At 44.0% G+C, this 7,821-nt stretch overlaps 1 pseudogene; it reads left to right on the plus strand.

Moving 5' to 3' along the window:
* Nucleotides 1–4,101: 4,101 nt before the first annotated feature.
* On the plus strand, nucleotides 4,102–5,652 carry LOC711071 (SHC-transforming protein 1 pseudogene; annotated as a pseudogene).
* Nucleotides 5,653–7,821: the final 2,169 nt, after the last annotated feature.

Here is a 7,821-nt window from a genome sequence, read left to right on the forward strand (position 1 = left end):
AGATGCGCTCTTATTTTTTGAATTTCCAGCTCCTCTGCCCTGCTTTTTCCCCATCTTTGTGGTTTTATCTGCCTCTGGTCTTTGATGATGGTGATGTACTGATGGGGTTTTGGTGTAGGTGTCCTTCCTGTTTGATAGTTTTCCTTCTAACAATCAGGACCCTCAGCTGTAGGTCTGTTGGAGATTGCTTGAGGTCCACTCCAGACCCTGTTTGCCTGGGTATCAGCAGCAGAGGCTGCAGAAGATAGAATATTTCTGAACAGCGAGTGTACCTGTCTGATTCTTGCTTTGGAAGCTTCCTTTCAGGGGTGTACTCCACCCTGTGAGGTGTGGGGTGTCAGACTGCCCCTAGTGGGGGATGTCTCCCAGTTAGGCTACTCAGGGTTCAGGGACCCACTTGAGCAGGGAGTCTGTCCCTTCTCAGATCTCAACCTCCGTGTTGGGAGATCCACTGCTCTCTTCAAAGCTGTCAGACAGAGTCGTTTGCATCTGCAGAGGTTTCGGCTGCGTTTGTTATTGCCCTGTCCCCAGAGGTGGAGTCTACAGAGACAGGCAGGTTTCCTTGAGCTGCTGTGAGCTCCACCCAGTTTGAGCTTCCCAGCAGCTTTGTTTACCTACTTAAGCCTCAGCAATGGCGGGTGCCCCTCCCGCAGCCTCGCTGCTGCCTTGCCGCGAGATCACAGACTGCTATGCTAGCAATGATGGAGGCTCCGTGGGTGTGGGACCCTCCCGGCCAGGTGTGGGATATGATCTCCTGGTGTGCCTGTTTGCTTAAAGCGCAGTATTGGTGTGGGAGTTACCCGATTTTCCAGGTGTTGTGTGTCTCAGTTCCCCTGGCTAGGAAAAGGGATTCCCTTCCCCCTTGCGCTTCCCAGGTGAGGCAATGCCTCGCCCTGCTTCAGCTCTCGCTGGTCGGGCTGCAGCAGCTGACCAGCACCGATCGTCTGGCACTCCCCAGTGAGATGAACCCAGTACCTCAGTTGAAAATGCAGAAATCACCAGTCTTCTGTGTCGCTCGCGCTGGGAGTTGGAGACTGGAGCTGTTCCTATTCGGCCATCTTGCTCCGCCCCCCACTTCTCATAATTTAGAATACAAAGCTATATGAAATTAAATAGTAGACATTGCATTATTTGAGTATTTTCCAATAAAAATATATTGTAGGAAAACATTCTTGCTAAAAAAAGTGTGTACTTTTTTAAAAGATGAAAAGTTTTGTGTAGTTTGAAGCTTATTTAAAGGTTATATATAAAACAAGGAAAAGGAAGCAGGAAATAAGAGATGTAAAGAAAGTTATAAAAATAGAGGTTTTCTGTGGTAAGAAAGTTTAACGAGAAATAATTTTATATGAGAAAGAATCTTGTATAGAAAATTCAGACCTAAAATAAAATGACTAGTTGTTTTAGAAAGAGTGATATTCAGGACAAACCTGAAAGTTCCAGCCTGTCATGAGTGGTCTGTGTAAGTCATAAAAGAGGATTAAAAAAAAAAAACCTTTTATATGGTCAAGTTGTATATAACTAAAGAAAAAATATAATGCTCTTTTAGAGATTGGGCTTGATGTAAAACGAAAACACTTATACACTAAATTTTTTGTTAGAACAATGAAATTTTCTTAAGAGGTTGATTTACTCATTATAAATTATAAGATATATTAATTTCTTTTAACCCAAAGTTCAACTTTTATTGCATCTCACTGTTTTTCAGCTTTCTCTCACTCCCGTTTTAAAAGGTACATTTTCTTAAAGGTCTAAAGGAAATGTTTTCATCCAACATAATATTCTCTGCACTGCAGAAGGTCTTTCATTTTGCCTTTTGGTAACTGGCCTAATAAATTGTATGTTTTATCAAAATAATTTCTATGCCATTATTATTAAGTTTGTTTGCTTAGGGATAAAAAACTGAGATTTAATTTTTTTTTACATTAATGTTATTACATTCATGTATCTTCCTGTATGTGCTTTTAATGTCCTTGTGACATTGAGTTACAGGGCTTTGACTCCTGGGTGTAAAAAGGGCACCAAGTCTTGCTAGATCTTAAACACTGAGAGCAACTAAAGTCTCATCTTCAGGCCCCATAGAAGATACCAATCAAAATAAACTGTATCCCTGAGATACAGGCCAAAAATTGAAGCTGTGTCAACTCAAGGCCCAGAGACTATCATGGAAAAGTTGGACATGGGAGATTGTAAGGGCTGATTTTGAAAGAGAAAATAAATTCAGTTTCTCTATAAATTAATCATTGATTTCAAAGACACACTGATGCAAGACCAGCATATGGGCCCCTGTGTCAGATTAACAAGGTTTTCTTGAAGCATTAACCAAGTCCTTAATAAAAGTTATAAAGGCTTATGGAGGGTATATCTGATGGTCAAAAATTAAAATGCTATAGATCATTTGTAAAATTTTGAGAAACAAATTTATTTGGCTTCATGCTGTTATTATTAGGAGTTATTTTGAAAATCAAGTCTCCTCTCACAACAAATAACGGTTTTTCCCTTTTTTTTTTTTTTTCAAACCCTTGAGTTATCACTTTGGTAATTCATTTAGAATGACGTATTTTACAATGACCTGTTATTCTATTTTGTAATATCAAGTGTTTTAAACCTTTTATATTTGACAAGGTTTCCAAAATGAAATGATAAATTATGTATTTGTGGACCTAATTAATTCTTTAAGATATTAGGTTCCCTAAAGTTCAAAAATGACATAATTTGGCTTATTTGGCGCAAAAAGTATACAGGAAGCATTGTCAAATATGAAATTGTGTTTGGTTTTCTTTGGGGTGTATTTGTATAAATATGTTATTGGTATGTTTTCCAAAATTATGGGAAACTCCTGTAATTCTGATATGATTTAGTGTTCATTATCAGTAATAATCATAATTGTTATGTTAGAATTATTGTGTGTCACAGAAGTAACACATTTCCTTTTCAGTTGTATCTTTGAGTATGGTTGCCCTAAAATTTTTGTTATCCATGGACAATTGTCATGTTGTTTTGTCCTCTTTAGAAGGTGATTTTATAATTAGCTATAAAGTTCTTAACAAGTGCTCTTGAATGCAGGTTTCTGATAAGTTTGGAGATTATGACATGAGAATAGAGGAAACACTTTCAGGATTCATGGAGAAGCTAAAATTTTTGTGAATATCAAGCAAAACAGGAATTAGTGGCATGGACTGGACTAATCTTTTTGACTTTTCACTAAAAATGTTGCTGATCCTTTGTTTTGTTTTCTAGTCTTGAAACTTTTCTTTAGAGCTATTGACAACTTTTACCAATTTAGTGTGCTCCTATGAACAAAATTTGGAGCATATTTTTTCTCTCTATCTGATTTCTCCAGGATTTGGAAACTATTTTTAAATATTCTTAACTTATAACAACATAGTTATTTGCATAAAGAATCTGTTTTCATTTGTAACAGGACACAATTGGAGAAACTGATTGTTTTACCAGGGCTTTGACTGGAATAGTGTGCTTTCCTTTAAGGAATAAAAACTGCCCTCATACCTTTGCTACACAACCCTTATACAGGGTTTCTGACCTGTGGTAGGTAAAGAATGCCATTTTCTGACAGGTCCAGGAGCCCCAGGTTTATCTTGGAACCTCAAGAGGAGAGGAAACTTACCCCACTTATAGGTATTTGGTGATCCAAATCCATGGCTGGGCTCAGCTTTAAAATGTTTTATCTGAGGAAGAGGCTCCACATTGGTTGGGGATAGGACCCAAAACTGTCTGGGTCTGAGCTGTGGAGCAGAAACCACTTATCCCTCTCATTCCCCAGGACTTCTGTGACTCCTGGGCCACAGAGGTCAGACCAGGCTAAGGGCCTGGGCATAATCCCTGCCTGGCCTCCTTGCCCAAACTGACAGAGGGGCCAGGCTGAGCAGCAGCCCCTCTCTCACCTCAGCTAGGGATCTCCTGCCCCCCAAGCCCAAGTACAATCCGTTGTGGAATGAGTCTCTGTCATCACTGGAGGAGGGGCCTTCAGGGTCCACCCCGCCAGAGGAACTGCCTTCCCCATCAGCCTCATCCCTGGGACCCATCCTGCCCCCTTTGTCTGGGGACGATAGTCCCACTACTCTGTGCTCCTTCTTCCCCCGGATGAGCAACCAGAGGCTGGCCAATTGGGCCGGGGGACACCTGGGGCCTAAGGGGGAGCCAGGAAGAGCAGCTGATGATGGGGAGGGCATCATAGGGGCAGCCATGCCAGACTCATTCCCCTACCCCTCCTCCAGGATATGAACAAGCTGAGTGGAGGTGGTGGGTGCAGGACTCAGGTGGAAGCGGGCCAGCTGGGGGGTGAGGAGTGGACCCACCATGGGAGCTCTGTCAATAAGCCCATGCAGGGCTGGCTGCATCCCAATGACAAAGTCATGGGACCCGGGGTTTCCTACTTGATTTGGTACATGGGCTGTGTGGAGATCCTGCAGTCAATGAGCACCCTGGACTTCAACACCTGGACTCAGGTCACCAGGGAAGCCATCAATCAGGTGTGCGAGGCTGTGCTGGGTGCTAAGGGGGTGACAAGGAAGAGAAAGCCCTGTAGCCATCCACTCAGCTCTATCTTGGGAAGGAGTAACCTGAATTTTGCTGGAATGCCAATCACTCTCACCACCTCCACCAGCAGCCTCAACCTTATGGTCACAGACTGCAAACAGATTATCACTACCACATGCAATCTATCTTATTTGCATCCAGTGGGGATCCGGACACAGCCAAGTATGTTGCCAATGTTGCCAAAGACCCTGTGAATTGGAAAGCCTGCCACATTCTGGAGTGTCCTGAAGGGCTTGCCCAGGATGTCATCAGCACCATTGGCCAGGCCTTTGAGTTGCACTTTAAACAATACCTCAGGAAACCACCCAAATCAGTCACCCCCCATGACAGGATGACTGGCTTTGATGACTTAGCTTGGGATAAGGAGGAGGAAGAGCCACCTCACCATCAGCACTATAATGACTTCCTGGGAAGAAACCCCCTCTTGGGCATGTAGTATACATGAGGCTTCGGGAAGCAGCCACTCTAGGGGCTGCTCAACCCTCTCTACCCAGTGCCCAGACCCCCAGCCACTTGGGAGCTACACTGCCTGTAGGATAGCCTGTTGGGGGAGATCCAGAAGTTTGCAAACAGATGCCACCTCCACCACCCTGTCCAGGCAGAGAGCTCTTTGATGATCCTTCCTGTGTCAACATGCAGAACCTAGACAAGACCCAGCAAGCAGGGAGTGGTGCTGGGCCCCCCAATCCTGCCATCAATGGCAGCACAACCTGGGACCTGTTTGACATGAAGCCCTTTGAAGATGCTCTTCATGTGCCTCCTCCTCCGCAGTTGATGTCATGGCTGAGCAGCTCTGAGGGGACCCCTGGTTCCATGGGAAGCTGAACCAGCAGGGGGCTGAGGCACTGCTGCAGCTCAAAAGGGACTTCCTGGTGAAAGAAAGCATGACCACACCTGGCCAGTATGTGCTCACTGGCTTGAAGAGCGGGCAGCCCAAGCATCTGCTACTGGTGGACCAAGGGTGTAGTTTGGACAAAGGATCACCACTTTGAGAGTGTCAGTCACCTTCTCAGCTACCACATGGACTATCACTTGCCCATCATCTCTGTGGGCAGAAAACTGTGTCTACAGCAACCTGTGGAGTGGAAACTGTGATCTGCCCCAGCACTCTCTTCCAGAAGATGCCCTCCAACCCCTTCCACCCTATTCCCTAACTCTCAGGACCTCAGTTGGGAGTGTTCTGTGGGCATGGCCTTGTGTCAGAGCTGGGAGTAGTGTGGACACTGGGTTTCATATCCAGCTGAGTGAGAGGGTTTGAGTCAGAAACCTGGGGAAGAATCCTGCTTCTCCCCAAGCATTAATCATCAAAGTATTAATGTACAGAGTGGCCCTTTACCTGGGTCTTTTCTGTGTCAACCTGATGCCCCTTCCCCAAGAAGGTGAGTGCTTGTCATGGAAAATGTCCTTTGCTGACAGGCCCAGTGGAACAGTCACCCTTCTGGGCAAGGGGGAATGAATCACACTTCTGGGCTTCAGGGTACCCCAGACCCCTCTCAACACCCCTACCCCTATGTTTAAACTTTGTGCCTTTGACCATCTCTTAGGTCTGAAGATATTTTACATAAAGAGTTATTGGGACCCTGAGTTCAATGACAGGGATGCCAGCACCTTCTTGGCTTCTGGGACCTGTCTTCTCCTTGCTCAGCACCCTCTCCGGTTTGGGTTGGGAGAACAGAGGCAGGAGTGGCGGCTGTCCCCTCTCTCTGGGGATATGCAACCCTTAGGGTTTGCCCCAGGGCCCCCTCCTGGCCAGGGAGGAGATGGATCCCTCCCTTGCTCAGTGGCTCCTGGCTGGGGGCCCCTCACCCCAAGGTGTCTGCATATACATTTCATAAGGCCCACCGTCCCATGTAGCATGCCTATTGTACTCTACAGCCAAAGTGTAGCCCTCCCTCCTGGAGCCTCTGCCCTGCCTCCCTTTCTGGGAGGGGGGTGGGGGTTATTGAATTGGGGCCTCTTGTAAGTTAACTCTCCCAGGTGGATTTAGTGGAGGTAGGAAAAGGGGCATTGAGATTCTAAAGCAGTAGACAATCCCCAAATACCATCTGTAGAATTGCAACTGCATTCTTTCAAAATTTTGTATGCATATATTTTAGGGCTGTAGACTTACTTTTCTAATTTTGTTTTCCATGGTTTATTCTTGAGCACAAAATGTTAATCAGTTATTACATTTATACATCACCTTTTTGACTTTTCCAAGCCCTTTTACAGCTCTTGGCATTTTCCTCCTCCAGGCCTGTGAGGTAACTGGGACCGGCAGCATTATCTTTTATACCAGAGACCTGAGGCAGATGAAATTGATTTCCAGCTAGGACTAGAAAAACTTGGGCCTCTTACCGCGAGGCTGAGAGGCAGAAGTTTGCCTGAATGCTGGTCAGTTTCACGGATGGGAAACGCAAGACCTACAATTCCTGAGTACCTTCTACAGGCCTGGTACAGCCTAGGCCCGGGGTGGCCACACCACAGCAAACAGGCTCCTCTCTTTCGGCCTTGTGGATAAGGGAGAGTTGACTGTTTTCATCCCACCCTCCTTTTGTTGTTATTTGGATGTTTCCACGGTCTCGCTTATACCAAAGGGAAAACTCTTCATTAAAAAGTCCGTATTTCTTCTACAAAAAAAAAAAAAAAAAAAAAAAAAGTTTTATCTGAGATTCCTTCTATGGAACAAAGTTTCATCAAAGCCAATTTAAAAGTCTATGTAAAAATGATTATTCTTGCTGCACGGTACACAAATAATTAGGCCAAGTATAATAAAGCTAACCAGTCCTACTGTAATCTGTCTTTAGTTAAAATGGAAAACTGGAGAGAGAAAAGTTATGTTTAAAAACTGTAGTACATCTGTTGTTAGATTCTAGCCTTACCTAATTTTTTAAAATTTTTATTATTTTCTACAGTTTGAACCAAATTCTAATTTTTCTTGACTATAAGACTGCTAAATAATGTTTTTATTTTTTTCCTTTTTCCCCATTTTTCCTAATTTGAAATTACTGGAAACTAAGCTGTGCTTTCATAAAGCCATGAATACTGAAGCTGGACAACTTAAACTTCAGAAGAAAATAATAGCATCCTATGTACATACGTAAGTGACTTCCATATCTGCCTACTGACGTATGAACTTCAGACTATGTGGCCTATATTGATTTTCCAAGATTGTTCTTTTGTTTGTTGTTGTTTTCCTCCCTTTTTTACCCCTATTTTCTCTTCACAGGACCTTCTAAAAATGAGCTTTCCTAATAACTCAGGGCCTACCTTTCTAGGAATAAA

The sequence above is a fragment of the Macaca mulatta genome, chromosome X (assembly GCF_049350105.2).
Source record: "Macaca mulatta isolate MMU2019108-1 chromosome X, T2T-MMU8v2.0, whole genome shotgun sequence".
NCBI classification, from domain to species: Eukaryota; Metazoa; Chordata; class Mammalia; order Primates; family Cercopithecidae; genus Macaca; species Macaca mulatta.